This window comes from Lipotes vexillifer, unplaced genomic scaffold (assembly GCF_000442215.2).
Source record: "Lipotes vexillifer unplaced genomic scaffold, Lipotes_vexillifer_v1.1 scaffold322, whole genome shotgun sequence".
NCBI lineage: Eukaryota > Metazoa > Chordata > Mammalia > Artiodactyla > Lipotidae > Lipotes > Lipotes vexillifer.
In genome coordinates this window covers 2,469,179-2,484,476 of record NW_006776528.1, presented here as the reverse complement: position 1 = coordinate 2,484,476, position 15,298 = coordinate 2,469,179, and the positions used below count along the sequence as shown (strand labels likewise).

General features: G+C 45.5%; 1 protein-coding gene across 2 annotated transcripts in view; it reads left to right on the top strand.

Moving 5' to 3' along the window:
* NTM (neurotrimin) overlaps nt 1–15,298 on the top strand; it is a 402,928-nt gene that overhangs the window by 238,665 nt on the left and 148,965 nt on the right. The gene's annotated exons all lie outside the window — the stretch shown is intronic.

Genomic DNA, 15,298 nt, shown 5'->3' with positions numbered 1-15,298 from the left:
GGACTCTCAACCACTGCGCCACCAGGGAAGCCCGAGGCCCCGTCTCTTGTTGAGCAGCTACACGTGTAGAGCTTTAGGGCATCTGACTGAGGACAGAAGTTTGTGCACACAAGTAAGAGTGGGCTGGGCCCAGGTTTCCCAGATGGTCCTTTGCCCAGGAAACATGTTTTCTCCTCCATGTGGGATTTGTTAAGGTTGGAAGTAAAATGAAGTTACTGTTTACATCTTCGTAAAAGTTTCAGGTTTATATGTTTACAAATAAAGGGAAAAGAGTGTGCCAGGCTTTGTTTCGGTTTGGAAATCTGAGAGTATGGCTTTTGTACTATTGAAATAAAACCAGATCACCCAGTGGAGGTAAGATTTACAACAGGCCAGGAGAAAATGGTAATGGTTAAAATAAGACAGGATAAGGTGGAATCAAGCACCAGGAAGGCCTGTCACACAGGAGATGTTTGGAAATACGAAGAGTAGTAGGTTCAGATAATCCCAAAACATGAGGTACCAAAACTGTGCATGAGACCGTCCATGCCTGTTGTCTGCCTCTGAATCTCATGAGACACTTTCTAAAATTAAAAAAAAAATGGGGAGAAGAAGAAAAAGGATGTTGATGACCCTCCCAGACCGATGGAATCACCCGGGGGAGGTATGAGTAGGGACCTTATGCAGGTGGGTTTGGGAATCACAGATCTGGGCCCAGAGGAGCTAAGGGCAAGGGGCAACTGAAAGTGCAATTGAGAGCGTATTTATATAAAATGCTAGCTTATGTCTGTGCTTGTTAGCGGGAGAGGCGTCCGTCAGGGGAGCAGGCTTGTGCCATGTTTCTGATGACAGCCTGGCTTTCCTCTCCCTGAGCTTGTTGCTGTTTGTTGTCCAGATGAAAAATGGGAAACAGAGGCATAAAGAAGAGCTGCCCAGCTAAGTGAATCAGCACAGACTTTCCCGTGTCCCCTGCTTGGTTTTACAATGGCTTCTGAAGAGTTACTAGGTTCCGCCCTCATTGCTGTGGTCATACACTGACCCATCTACAGCCCCTCTGCTCCCTGTGGGCGGGCAGTGAATGCATGTCCAACCCTCTGCTGCAGCTCCAGGGGCTGTTTTTCCAGAGCCAGGGCTCACAGGACCAGGAATCGAGGGTGGAAAGGGAAGGGGGTGCCCCTAGGGACCCACTAGTAGAAGTTTTGCTTCCGGTTCCCCTGACCTTCTACTCTGCTGGTCTAGAGACCTTAGTTCCAGGGGGAGGGAAGCTCACTTAAGGAGACAGCAATGATTTCATGGAACTGGAAGTTAAGAGGCCCGCCTGGCCGCTTTGGGCTCCTCTGGCCTCTAAATCAACAGGCAAAGGAGGGAGTGATGATGTTGGCTGGGATTCCTTAGGGCTTCACCATGCCTGTGACCGAGGCCCTATCCATGCCGGAGGACGAATGGCCCAGGCCCTTCGGGGATGAAGGTTCGGGTCACACCACCAGGGAAAGAAGCACGACTAGCTGAGGTGCTTGCTAAAGGCAAAGAGAATGCAGGGTAGTTAGTGGAAGAAAGTAGCTGTAAATACTAGCCACAAGCTTGTGACCAGTTACAGAAATGAGGACTCTAATTGTCATGAGTATTTCAAATAGTTCCCTCTGTTTTATTATGAGTATGTGTTTGTGTGTGTCTGTGTACATATATTAAGCGACTATTTTTGTTTCCTCTCTTCTCTCATTCCCTTATATAATGTAACATGTATTGACTTTATATCAGTATTTGTGTTGTTAATTTTATGTCATAGTATTTAAGGTACAGGGTGTCAGGAGGAAAGTGAACGTCACTCGAGGGCTCCGCCTCCTCTTCTGGGGAAGGGTTAGGGCGGGTTAGTTGTGTCAGACTAGGTGGAATTAGGACCTCACTGTTGCCTTTATTTGGAGATTAAGTATGTTTTAAGGAGCTGTGTATTGGTACCATGCTAACAAGGGGTGGACTTGTGATGGTTAATTTTATGTGTCACCTCGTCTGGAGTAAGGGATGCCCAGGAAGCTGGGAGAACATGATTTCTGGCTGGGTCTGTGAGGGCGTTTCCAGAAGACATTGACATGAGAATCAATAGACTGAGCACAGAAGAGCTCCTTCACCAGCGCAGGTGGGCAGCGGCCAATCTGTTGGAGGCCTGAATAGAACCAAAAGGCAGAGGAAGGGCTAATTTGCCCTCTGAGCTTGAACTGGGACGTCCATCTTCTCTGACCTCAGACACTGGAGCTTCCAGTTCTCTTACCTTCAGACTAGGACAGAATTACACCACTGTTTTTTCTGTTTCTCCAGCTTGTAGACAGCAGATCACAGGTCTGGCCTCCATAATTGTGAGACAATTACTATTCAATATAAAATAGTGTATCTGTCTATCTGTCTCCCCTGTTAGTTCTGTTTCTTTGGACAACCCAGGCTAATAGAGATGACAAGTGCATTTTTCACAGTAAAAATCCTGCATAGATTGAGAGGAAGTTTAGCCCTACTGGTGGTAGCTGCTGACACTGGAAATGTAGGCCAGGGTGGCCCATAGCACTCAGAAGAGCAGGCAGCCCCCCCACTGACACACAGTATCTCCTGCCTCACCTTTGGCCCAGGCCCTGGGTGAAGAAAGAAACATTTATAACATAAACTTGTCCCTCCTTCAAGCATTCACTATTCAGATACTCATTGAGTTCTTCCTATGAGCCATGCATTATGCTAGACTCTGGGGTAGAGCACAAAGACCAGATACTTGTCCCCAAAGACAAGAATATTGTTAGAATATTGCTGGCGGGTGACAAGAGAAGTGAAGGGTTCATTGTAGTATAGGGAGAGGGTCGGGACAAGGACCAGGGGCTGTGGCAGTGCCCCGGAGAGACCCTTACCTCCAAGAACCCCAGGGGACCCCCAAAGGCAAGCTTCACCTTAGTGAAGCTCTGAATAGGGTTAGCCAGGTGAAGCGGGGCAGGTGGGTGGTCCCAGACAGGTGACAGCGTATGCAAAGGCCAGGAGATGGACGGGAACGTGGCCAATTCAGGAAACCCATAAACATCCCTCAGGCAGGCTCTGAGAGGAGGGGAGAGAGAGTGGCAGGTGAGACCGGACAGATGAGCTCCAGCCAGGTCCCACGAGGTCCTGGAAACTGGCTACAGAGTTTGGAATTTTTCTCAAGGGCAAAAAAAGCCCAAATGAGAGGAGAAAGGACCCTATTCAGGACGATTTCTCACAGGGTTTCTGTTTTGCCGAGAGGGCTCCTGGGAGCCAAGTGAAGGCAAGGAGGCCTTGCCTGGGTCATCAGCCTTCCCCCATTCCTTCCCCTGGGCTCCCAAAGCTGCCGGGAAGAAGAGGCCATGTCAAACCCAGTGCGTAGCCTGTATCCGAGCCTTGAGCGGGTGTAAACTGTTGACTGATGCTCCGACTTGGCTGCAGTGAGTTCCCGTGTGGAAGATCAGTGGGTTTGGTGTAGAGGTGAGATGTACAGTCTGTCCTCCCTGGGATCATCTTGCCATCTCCCATCTGTCTCTCTGAGGCTGTTTTTCGTTTGATCTTACCAGCAACTTCTGTTTCGTTGCCGCCTGTACTTTTTGTTGTCTTCTGCCTCTTGCAGCATTTCATCTTTTTTCATTTCCACACCATCTTCACTTTGACCTTCTGGTCTCCGTCCTGTGCCCCCTGGTGCTCATGGGCTCTTTGTTCTCAGGTTTGTCTGAATCTCCTTTGCTCCCCTATGTTTGCTTTCTGTCTCTCTTCCCTCTCTCCTCCTTCCTGGCCCCTTCTCCTCTGGCATCCCTCAGTGGTGCCCATGGTCTTTTCGTTCCAGTCCACAGCCCCGTACCCCACAGCCGACCACCCCCTCTGGCTCCTCGGCCAGGCCGCCTCTGTCCTCTGACCTGTCCACTAGGACATTTTCTCCTATAAGTGGCATCCGTGGATTTCCCTCCAACACCAAGAGCTTGCATGGCTTTTGTGCAGAGAATAAGATAATCAGGTGCACCTTTTATTTGTGTATTTTCATTTTGCTTAATAAGCACATCTTGAAATTGAGCTGCATGTCACTCACACTGTATCACTTCCCCTGGGGAGTCCGCATTCAGTCTCACTTGAAATTCTCTCCCTGCACAGCCCAGGGAGGGAAGATGGTGCATTTAAAGTTTCTTTGTTGAGCTTCAAACATGGTGTGTCTGTGTCCTTTGTCCCTAATGCAGTTGTGTGTGTTGGAGAGGGGGTCACATCTGTGTATGAGGCAGAAGGAACTCGCAGCTGATCATGGTGTGTTGGGTTTGTCACGTTTATTAGCCACAGCGAATGTGAAGGACCACAGAGGGAAGGAGGGCTCAACCCTGGGGCTGGGAACTCCCAGGATGACTTTGGAAGAGGGACCATTCTGAAAGGCTGGTGCTTTCACTCCACCTGACTCTCCACTGATCCACTCAAGAGAATGACAAGTGAAAGTACCAATTGTCAGAAACATGCTCCACCAGCCGCCTGGCCCCTTCTCTGCAGAGAGGCACCGCCTGGCCACAGGCAAGGGCAGCAGGAAAGAGGGGTTTCCTGGAGTGGGGCAGTGGCCACAGTGCAAACATCTAAGCTGAGTTCCAGGGTCTTCCCTGGGCCCCTCTGGGGTGGAGGGGTCTTCTCGGAGGCTGCAGGCTGGGGTGCTTTACTGGGGTACAGTGTGTCCATAGATGTGCTGATGTTGGGAGGTTGTAAACATAGCTTCTCATCTAATCTCACTGTTAGCGGCAACTGGAGGAGAAAAGGCCCCCCGGGCTTTCATCAAGCGGCGATCGTGATATTGACACAGCTGTACGTCATTGAACCCTCGCTACATGGCAGCCAGGAAGTGGGTGAAGCACTTTACGTATATTACCTTGTTTAATGCTCAAAACAACCCAGTGCAGCAGATGCTGTTTTACCCTTACTTTAGAGATGAGAAACAGGTGCTTGCTAGCCTGGGTAGCGTTCCACGTTGGGAGGCAGCAGAGCCAGAATCTGAGCTCAGGCATTCTGACTACACAGCCCAACCTCAGGCACCGTGCTCCCTTTCATGAGCAAAGACTCAGGTTAATCTGACTCAGAGGAGTCTGATTCCCAGGTGGGAATGGGCCCCATGAGCATGGACCACAGGCTCAGACCATTTCAGAACTAGAAGCACCTTGAAAGCCACCTAGCCAGTGGTTCTCAACTCTGTTGCATATCACTGTTACTTGTGGGTATTGCTAAGCGGCAGCAGTGTTGAAGGCCTCCCCGCTCCCAGAGATCTGATTCAGTTTACTGGGGATAAAGTCATGGCATCCTTATTTTTTTAAAACACCCTGGGTGCTTGTATATTTCACCCATGTTGAGAACCACCGTTCTAATATTACAGATGGGAAAACATGAAACTTAAGAGGTTAACTGGCTTGTCCGAGGTCACACAGGTTACAGGAAGTTATGAGGACCAATCCCAGTCCTGCTACCTCTCATCCAGGCTTTCCCTTGCCCCTGATGAAAGACAAATCCCTCCTTATGTGTGTGAGACACAGTGGACATGATGGGTAAGAATTTGCCCCGACACATGATTGGGTTAGGATAGTAGCTGTGACCTTGGGCTTCAGTTGTCTGTGTTTTGGGTTTGTCTCTTCTGCAAAACGAGCATAGTAATAAGGCCTGTCATAGTGAGTTGTTGTGAGGTGATCATGTGACATGATACCACCTAAAGGTTTCATAATCCTGCCCAGCATATGGTAATTATTTCATCATATGGAAAGTACCCTTCATTAAACATCAGTCTTGCTAGCCATTCTCAAAGTAGTCTTAACTTCAAATTAGAAAAAAATAGTGCGTAAGTAAAAAAAGTTTATTAGACTATAAAATCACTGAGGATGGCTTGTGTTCTTAAACTGTACCTTGAACCCAGTCAAAAAATGGACAGAAGACCTAAATAGACATTTTCCCAAAGAAGACATACAGATGGCCAACAGGCACATGAAAACATGCTCAACATCACTAATCATTAAAATGCAAATCAAACTATAATAAGGTATCACTTCACACCAGTCAGAATGGCCATAGCCAAAATATCTACAAATAATGAATGCTGGAGAGGGTGTAGAGAAAAAGGAACCCTCTTACACTGTTGGTAGGAATTTAAATTGGCACAACCATTGTGGAGAACAGTATGGAGGTTCCTTAAAAACCTAAAAACAGAGTTACCATATGATCCGGCAATCCCACTCCTGGGCATATATCAAGAAGAGATGAAAACTTTAATTTGAAAAGATACATGCACCCCAATGTTCATAGCAGTGCTGTTTACAATAGCCAAGACATGGAAGCAACCTAAGTGTCCATCAACAGATGAATGGATAAAGAAAATGTGGTGTATACATGCAATGGAATATTACTCAGCTATAAAAAAGAATGAAATATTGTCATTTGCAGCAACATGGATGGACCTAGAGATTATCATACTGAGTGAAGTAAGTCAGACAGACAGAGAAAGACAAATATGATATCACTTATATGTGGAATCTAAAAAATAATAAAAATAAATCTGTATACAAAATAGAAACAGACTCACAGACATAGAAAACAAACTTGTGGTTATCAAAAGGGGAAGGTGGGGAGGGAGAATTTAGGAGTATGGGATTAACAGATACAGACTACTATGTATAGATAGATAAACAACAAGGATTTACTGTATAGCACAGGGAACTATATTCAGTATCTTGTAATCACATATAATGGAAAGTAATCTGAAAAAATATATATATATATGTATAACTGAGTCACTGTGCTGTACACCTGAAACTAACACAATATTGTAAATCAACTATACTTCAATGAAAAATCAGAAAAAGAAGTTGAGCAAGTTGACATCACCTGCAGGCCCTTGCTGAGTGCTTACCGATGGCATGTCTGGCCACCTGTTGGCTGAGGTGGGCCTAGCATTCAGATCTTGTGTCGCCATGTTGCCCCTGGCATGTTACCACAAATGGGGCTGCTGTTCTGTCTCCCCTGGTTCTTCTCAATGTCATCACCAGAGTAGAAGTAAAGGCGTTTGCAATGCTGCTGCTGGGGAATAGCATTAGCACTTACCTTACAGACTAACTAGGGCTGTTCTCTGTGGAATTGTTACTCTCAGGAGGCGTGACTTTTTTCATGATTTTTTCCCAGTTCTATTTAACAGAGAAGTCATGGTAGAATGGTGTTTCCTCTTGTCCCTTAGCTGATGAAATGCGATTCCTCCCAAGTCTCCCCTTTCCCCACTGGTCCCTTCCTATATGGCTGTTTTACTCTCAGCTTTTTCTCACCTGTTGGTGTCCACACCTTTACCCTTCCATTCTTTTCACCTGGGCTACATCATATCCGATGACTTGCCCGAGCCCATGACTTCAGCCACTGGGCTTTCACTAATGACAACCAATCACATCTTTGAATTCAATGCCAGCAAGACTGTATCTTCAAGAGCCTATTGGATTCACCTCTGGGAAGTTCTGTGATGTGTTCAACATTGAACAAATCATCTCACCCCACTGTCCTCACCACCCCAAATTCTCTCCCTTGTGTATTAGCGACCTTGAAGAATGGAAACACTATATCCCCATTGCCAAGGACAGAGAACTAGAGGTTGTCCTTGATTCTTTCCTTCCTATAGCACCCCTAATTCAGTCAATCACCCGATCCTATAGATACCCCTTGTTCATATCTCCCCATCTTTACTGTCACTGCCTTGGTTCGGGATCTTATCTCATTTTACCTAACTGATTGCCTTATATACAACCTCTGTCCTCTGCTATACATCCTGTGTCCAGTGGTCACAGTAATAATAATAGAAACATTTATTAGGTTCTTACTAGATCATGGGTACCAGGCTTAGCACTTAGAAAATCTCACTTAAATCCCACGATAGTCATAGGCAGTAGGTGAGAATACGATACCTACACCTTGTAGGTGAGGAAACCAAGGCTAAAAGGGCTTACAGTCTTGCTAGAGATCATAAAGCTTTCACATGGAAGATGGGGTTTGAACCCTTATCTCTTGTTGAAAGGATGCCCGTGGGTGGTTTACCCCCTCCTCGGGAGGCTGAGCTTTTGCTGTACTTTCTCAAAATCATCCTCTTGCTAAGTGCTGCTTCTTGCAGAGAAGAGTCCTTCTTCTTTTATTTTTTGGGGTTTCCCTGTTTCCTCAGCAGTGTTGATTTCATTGCATTTTCATAATATTTCATGCTTTAATTTAATTTATTTAGTGCTATTGTACAGTGCCCTGGGCATCTCTGGAGAAGTGAGAATTTTATAAATAAAATTATTATTACAGCTGCTCTGGTAGCAGCCCCTGAGCTATTTAGTAGATATATTGGTTACTTTCAGTGTTGAAAAGTTTCACCTAAAGCCCTTTATGGCCCAAGTTCTCCCTGTCTTTTGCTGCTGTATCCTGCTTGTTGGAGTCTAGACCCAGTCATGCAGCTTTTCTCCTTACTCTCCCCAGAGTTCCCTGTAATGCATTCTGGAAAACATGATCTAGGTTTTTTTTTTTTCATCTTTTTGAATCACTGAAGTTCCGAGACCCGTTTGCTAGACCTATAGTGTCAGTTTTGCAATGATTCAACCCTCTTTTTCCACTCATGCTAAATAAGACTGCGTTAGTTATTAGACTGCGGCAGAAATCTCTTCCAGGGTAGTCTAGGACTGGATAGGAATTGATCACGACACTTATTTGGAACCGAGAATTTCAGAACTCTAAACTTATGTTTAGAGACTTATGCAGACACAGAATTTGTCAGTCTTGAAAGGAAGTGAAGCCCAAACAAGAGGAATAGCGTGAGAGTCTCTGTGTCCTTGGCCATCATTTTTCGCATTAAGGCTACTTTCTGAAACCTGCCTGCTACCTCAGCCTCATAGCTCTTTACTTGCCAGAGATATGAGAGGGCCATTGTCTTCTATTTATAGAATGTCTGTGATGTGATGAGAAATTCACAGGATAAACCAATGGCTGAGCTGTGGTTTCTTCCTGGACATCTCCCAAACCATGCTATTGGATTTGACCTTCTCTCTCTCACCTCCCCACACAGCAGGCTCCTTTTTCAACCAGTTATTTTCAACGAATTTTACTCATTCATTCATTTAGTAAAAATTCGCGAAAAAACCCAAACGAACATTTTGGCCAACCCGGTACATCCCAGCTGTGTGGCTGGCGTGTGCAAGATAAGCAAGACTGACCTCATTCCTTACTGTTGGGGCTTCGGGCTCCTCACGTCTTCTCCTCCTTTCATCGTGACTTGTTTTCGTCTGAAGCAAATATTTTCCTCCTCATTTACAGTTGCATTCAGGATTTCTGAACAAGTCTCCTAATTAACGAAGAGCAATACACTGTGCTGTCTCCGCTCTGTGTTTTTAGAGAACAAATGGGAGTAGCCAGTCTGTCCATTACAAATGAGTTCATTCCCATTCAGGCAGTGGCTGTGGCACATACCTTGCGTGAGTCTTCTTAAGTTATGAACAACATATTGGCTTGAGTCGTCTGTACTTCTTCCCAGCTACACTGGGAGCCCTAGATGAATGGAAGACGCAGTAACTCAAAGAATTCATTGCATTATACATGGTGGCCATGCATAGTTTTAGTAACAGGAAACACAATGAGCTTGTTCAGGGTGGATGTGTGTAGCCTTCTCTGCTCACCAAAGGTTGTTGGCTGTCTAACAACTGTATTCCCTTCTAGCCAAATAAGAATATGAAATGAACTATGACTCAGACGTCTAGGTCAATGAGAAATAAACAGGATGAAGCGTGTTTTGCCCCCAAAGGAAAGAATAATTTCCAATGAAAAACGACTAACCAGAAATATTTAATTTGCTACAAAGGAGGCAGCCTAGAGACCTAATTCAGTTAAGTTTTCCTGCAGCTCAGAAACGCCTCACAATCCACATTGTAATCAGAGAGCACCCAAGAAACTTTGCATTCCTCGGCCCCCTCTTCTCCAGATACATGAATCACTCAGTGGCAGTCTGTATCCCTACTAAGTGCAAGCCACTGTCGACAACATTCCTTGTGCTGAGTAAGCACATTCCGCCCTACTGCTGATTTTACGATGAGTTTGGCTGGAACAGCTCATCTTTTGTTCCCTCTCTTGGAGTCCAGCTAAAGAGGTACAAATCTAGGCCCATCCTCACCCTCCCCTTTCTCCAAATAGACTGTGAATTTAGGAGGCCCTCTTGCCTGGGTCTGGACAGTCCTGGGCTGCTGATTGAATGCTGGCTTGGTCCGTCTGTCCCTACTCTGTTGGGTATCTTATAGCACTCTCATCGTCACGTCATTCTATGTTAGTCCTTTAATAAAAAATGACCAGCTCGCCCAGAGATAACAGAATAGGAATCAGTGGGACCTGCGATTGTCTGCATGCCGGCCTCTCTTGTCAACCTCATCTCCAGTGCATTCTGCCAAACCAACCTCCTCTGGGGCCGAGACATTTGAAAACAGTGCAGCAGCCTCATCTCCTGGGCAGTGTTTTTCTCCATCATTTGCTTTATTAAATATTGATTTTCTGTTGCATTATTAAACCTTAAGTCTAGAGCATAAATTCTGGGCTGATACTTTAATCTGGCTCTCCTCAGCTTTCTTTGGCTTTTGGAACTGATTTTCAGGCCAGATCTCCTGGGGAATCTTTAAGTCAACCCAAGGCCTGAGAGAAATCTGTCTGCAGGAAGGGGAGGAGCCCACACTTGAGAGTAGCTCGCTTCCCAGGGCAGGATAAAAAAGACTGAGCTTGTGTAAAGCAGACCTTGGCTTTGTACTCATACCAGACCCAGAAGCCTGGCCCCCTTGGGATTCAGGTGGTTGTACCAGGAAGGTCTTTTGGAGTCGCACCACCAGAACTACTGAGCAGACAACTGGTGTGCTGAATTGATTTTGGAATCAGACATCAGAGCTCTTCAGATATTATCTAATCCATTATCCATTCACCTTCTTTTGTTTTGGTCTCTGTTATTCCTAGGATTTGAGTCATCAGTTCTAATCACGCAATCCTTTGGCTTTTCACTTATTTTGGACCTCTGGTTCATTCTCATTTCATCTTCCTTTCTTTTCTTTCTAAGGGCCAGTGCCTGAGTGGTTAACTACGTCAATCCACTGTAGGATGGAGCCATCACACACTTTATAAAACACTTTCTGAGGGATGTAGACATCTCCAGCCAGCTGTGTTAGCTAGGGCGATCTCCACGTTTAATTCCCCATCCTGAGAATAGCCTCCTGGACTGGCATTGCCACTGGCCTGAGCCTGGAGATGAGACACAGAGGGAGCATCATGTCCTTGCCTTCAACACTGACAGACAAACAGGAGTATAACTGGAAGTAAATACTGATGGGAGTTTCCCTGGCAGGACTGGAGCGTGTCAGTGTCTCTCTGGAGGTTTGCAGAGAGCTGTGACCATCTCCTGCCTGGACTTCAGCTCATCCCATCTTTCTCTCTGTGCCCTACTAGGTCCTACATCTTCAGAATTCTAGTGTTAGGAAGTTATGCCAGGAACTGTCAGAGCCTCTGGTGAAAGGCTGGGGTTTAGGAGAAGGGTGAGGACTGTCTCACTCTGGGACAGAGAGGGAGACAACCACCCAGGCTGGCCCCTGACACCTGCCGAATGTTAACCTTTAGATGCTGAGGGCCAAGGGCTGACTAAGCCTGTGTGCCCACATCATGTGCAGTTGAAAAAGATTCTTGGGGACTATTTCACTGAAAATGCATGAAGGTCAAGGTAGAAGACACTGCTTCCTTTTCCCCAACCTCCGCCATATCCCCAAAGAATAAAGGACGTGCTCTTAACACACGGAGAAACCCCGGGTCCTTTATCTTCCCACAATTCCTTTCCCCAAACCTGAGTCTCTCCATAGTAGGAGGTAGGTAGGTGGGTAGTAGATAGAAACTACCACTCATTTGAAGACTGTCAGTGATGGGGAACCATCTAGTCATGTAGGTCCGGTTTCCTTTAGAAGAGCTCTAGCTTTTTTTTTTTCTTAATATTCAGCCAAAAATGTGCCTCCTTCTAATGTCTGACTCTTGGTTATTCTCCTAGAACTACACAGAATAAGTTGAATCCTTTGCAGTAATAAAAAGTGCTTGGCTTTGAATAGAGAGATGTGAATTTTGAATCTTACTACCCATGTAAATTTCCATAAGTTATAGATCAAAACGGCTGAATATTAGCAGTTGTGTATGTTTCAGTCTGATACTTAATCTCTCTGAGTTCTGGTTTTCTCATTTATAATGGCCTGAGTATAACCACTCATCAGTTTATTGTGAGGGGGGATTAAAGCTAGGTGAAATGCCTAGTATTAGGAAGCATTCAGTATTTTTTAAAATTCAATTTGACAAATACTTGTTAAACTCCTGCTATGTGCCCGACACTGTCCTGAGTGCTGGTAGTAGGAAAATGAGCCCTAAATGGTCCTGACCTCATGCTGGAAATTATAATATTTGACGATGCCTGCTAACGTTCCTTAAGTCTCCCCTTCTCCCCTAAGTAGATAGTTCAAGCATTGCATAGGTTTCTCCTTGTACTTACCTCATTATATTCTAATTATCTCTTTACCTAAAAGATGTAACTCTTTGGGGCTCAAGTATTATCCACCGAATGTCAGATACTGTGCTCAGTAAATGTGGGTTGTTGAACGAATCTCTAATTCCTCATCATTCATTTTGTGAGAGATTCTAGTGTCTTTACTTCTCTCTTTAGATGTTCACTAACTTTCTCCCAGGGCAGCCCAGCTCACGGAGACCAAACACACCCTCTGACCTTCATCCAGTCCCCGCCTGTCCTGTTGCTGACCCCTTAATAAAGGATAATATCCTTTCATGCCTCTGCCTCTGTTGTCTGTTTGCTTCCCTCACTGACGGTTTCTCCCAGCCCACTCTGTGCCATGGTTAAAAACTCCAGCTGAATTGCGGGAATTCACTCAAATAGTAGAAGAGGGTTTATTGGAAAGATGGGCAGGTGCTGTGGAAACAGGAGGAGCAGCAAACCCTCTAAGGAGGGCCTGGGATCCTCTGCGCTCTCTATGGGGGCTGTGGTCTCCTTATGTTTGCTTCTTTCCTCGATTCTCCTATGACCTCTTGAATCTTTTCCTTAGGGTTTCTCTGGTCCCCCTAACTTCATCTCACATGCGGCCCTGGCCTGCCTCTGTGCACATCCACACAGCTGACAGATCACAGCCAAGTGACTTGGTTTTGGTGCCTCAAGTTCAGATTAGCAGGACCTCAAGTCAGATGGTCTTCGTTTGGGTCAGGTGACCACACTTATTCCAATCACCGAAGGCTGGGGAGAGGGTAGAGATAATAGGGTATGTGTCTATTTAGGGTTCTGCTCTTGCAGAACTTGGTATGGGTAAAGGGTTAGCAGTTGTCGACTTTCATAAAGAGATGTTTTGTAATGTCTACACGTTAAAACCCACGGGTGGTTTGCACGAACTGTGTCTGCCTCCCCCTGGTTCCTCTCATCTACTTTACTCCCTTTTCTGAGCACTCTGGCTGAGACACAGTCAGAAAATGTGTTCAGAGAACACAAGGCTTCTCTACCAAAAAAAAAAACAGGACTTGGGGAAAATCTGTTCATTGGCTAGAAATCACCCTAAGTTTGGTTGGGTGATATAGATATGTTTTGGCCTTACAGAGGAATGAGACTATTAAAATCTACTTTAAAAAAAAAAAATCAGAGACAGTATTGGAAAGGCCAGCTAATTCCCAGGTCCCCCCGAGCACGCAGCCTCACAAGATGTGTAATCCCATATCTGTGCATCGTGGAGGGCTCCAGGTCCCATAGGAATATTGCAAATGGGTTGGGGGCCCAGGGTCTTTGGGCTATTTCTGTCTCAAGTTATTTTGATTTTTCCGTCTGAAGCTGTCAGAAACTCAGGAACTGATCATTTGTGCTGGAAATAGCACCACTTGTGCCCTTTGTTTCGATTGCTTTTGCCATGTTTGATAGGCGAATTTGATTGCTGGCCACAGAAAATTGCATTTGTGTCAGGAGCATTCTGAACAGATCAATGTAGGAGGAGGAAACCAGGCAAGATCAATTGTAATACCAAAGGACTGGTATAAAAAGTCATGCCCCTCACATGTCATCCTGTAACTCTCTGTGTCTGAACATCTCCCAGTTATCTAGAAGAGAGGGAAATAACTCCACGTCAGTCCACCCGTCCTTACGCAGAAAATGTGCCAAGAGTGAGACAACCTGTAATACTACAAATAATTATTATAATTGCTCCACATATTTTCCAGGTTCTGTGTTATCTCCTATATGCACATTTCTAATTTAAACTTCAATAGAAGCTTTGAGTTAAATCTCTTCATCATTACCCTTTTATGACCATGGAGTCGGAGGTTAAGTAATCTGTTTATGACTGTTCCTGAGCACAGAGGAGGTGGGGTTTGGGACTTCTGTTCTGACTACTCCAAATGCTATGCTTTTTACTATCGCTGTTTGTTTTCTTCGTATTTTTAAACCACAAGGCTGGTTTACACCGACGTGAGTAAGCATTATGATTGCCGCCGCTACTCCTTGCTATTTTGGTAACTCGACCAGAGGTGTGTAGTTGGTTCGCCATTTCCTCCTTTCCGTGAGGGGACGCTGAGATCCTCAGAGGACGGTTTCTCAGACTCTTATTACATATGTAATAGTTGTATGCATGTGACTTTATAAAGTGTCTTTCCTGTCTTCCATCACCAGCAGCTTATGAAGCAGGGCAAGTATTATCAGGCCCATTTTCTAAGTGAAGAAAGTGAGGCTCAGAGAGTGTAACTAGTGTCCAAGAAAGTAAAGAGGGAAAGCCCCCTGGCTACAGTGCTGCTGGTCTTCTCACTCCCCTCCCTTCTGTGAGATGAAGCATTGACTTTTAACCACAGTACAGCCTAAATGGGCTGAACCTTTTTCTTAAGTGTTGGACCGTCTCCATCCCTGCTCTCTTAAAAGCATGGAACAACACCTGCAATGACAGCATCTACCAAAAACATTCCAGAATGCTCTAGCCAAAGAGTGTGTCTTCTGTTCTTTGGTGTTCGACGATAAGCGGTTTGGTCCTACCTACTTTGACCCTACCTACCTCTTAATAGCTCGCCTTCAACAGAGAGAGGCCTTGGATAGAGGACTCCACTGGCTACTGGAGGACCAGCTCCACGACTCAGATACTTAGTAATTTAGTCTCATCACCGCTTTATTACCAGAGAATGTTTCCTGATGGCCTTCTGCTTTCTAGGCCCTTTGCCGGGCACTTAACCTTGGCTGACCTTGGACAAGTCACTGAGCTTCTCCAGGCGCAGATTCTGTCATCTGCTAAATAGACACAATAGTGAT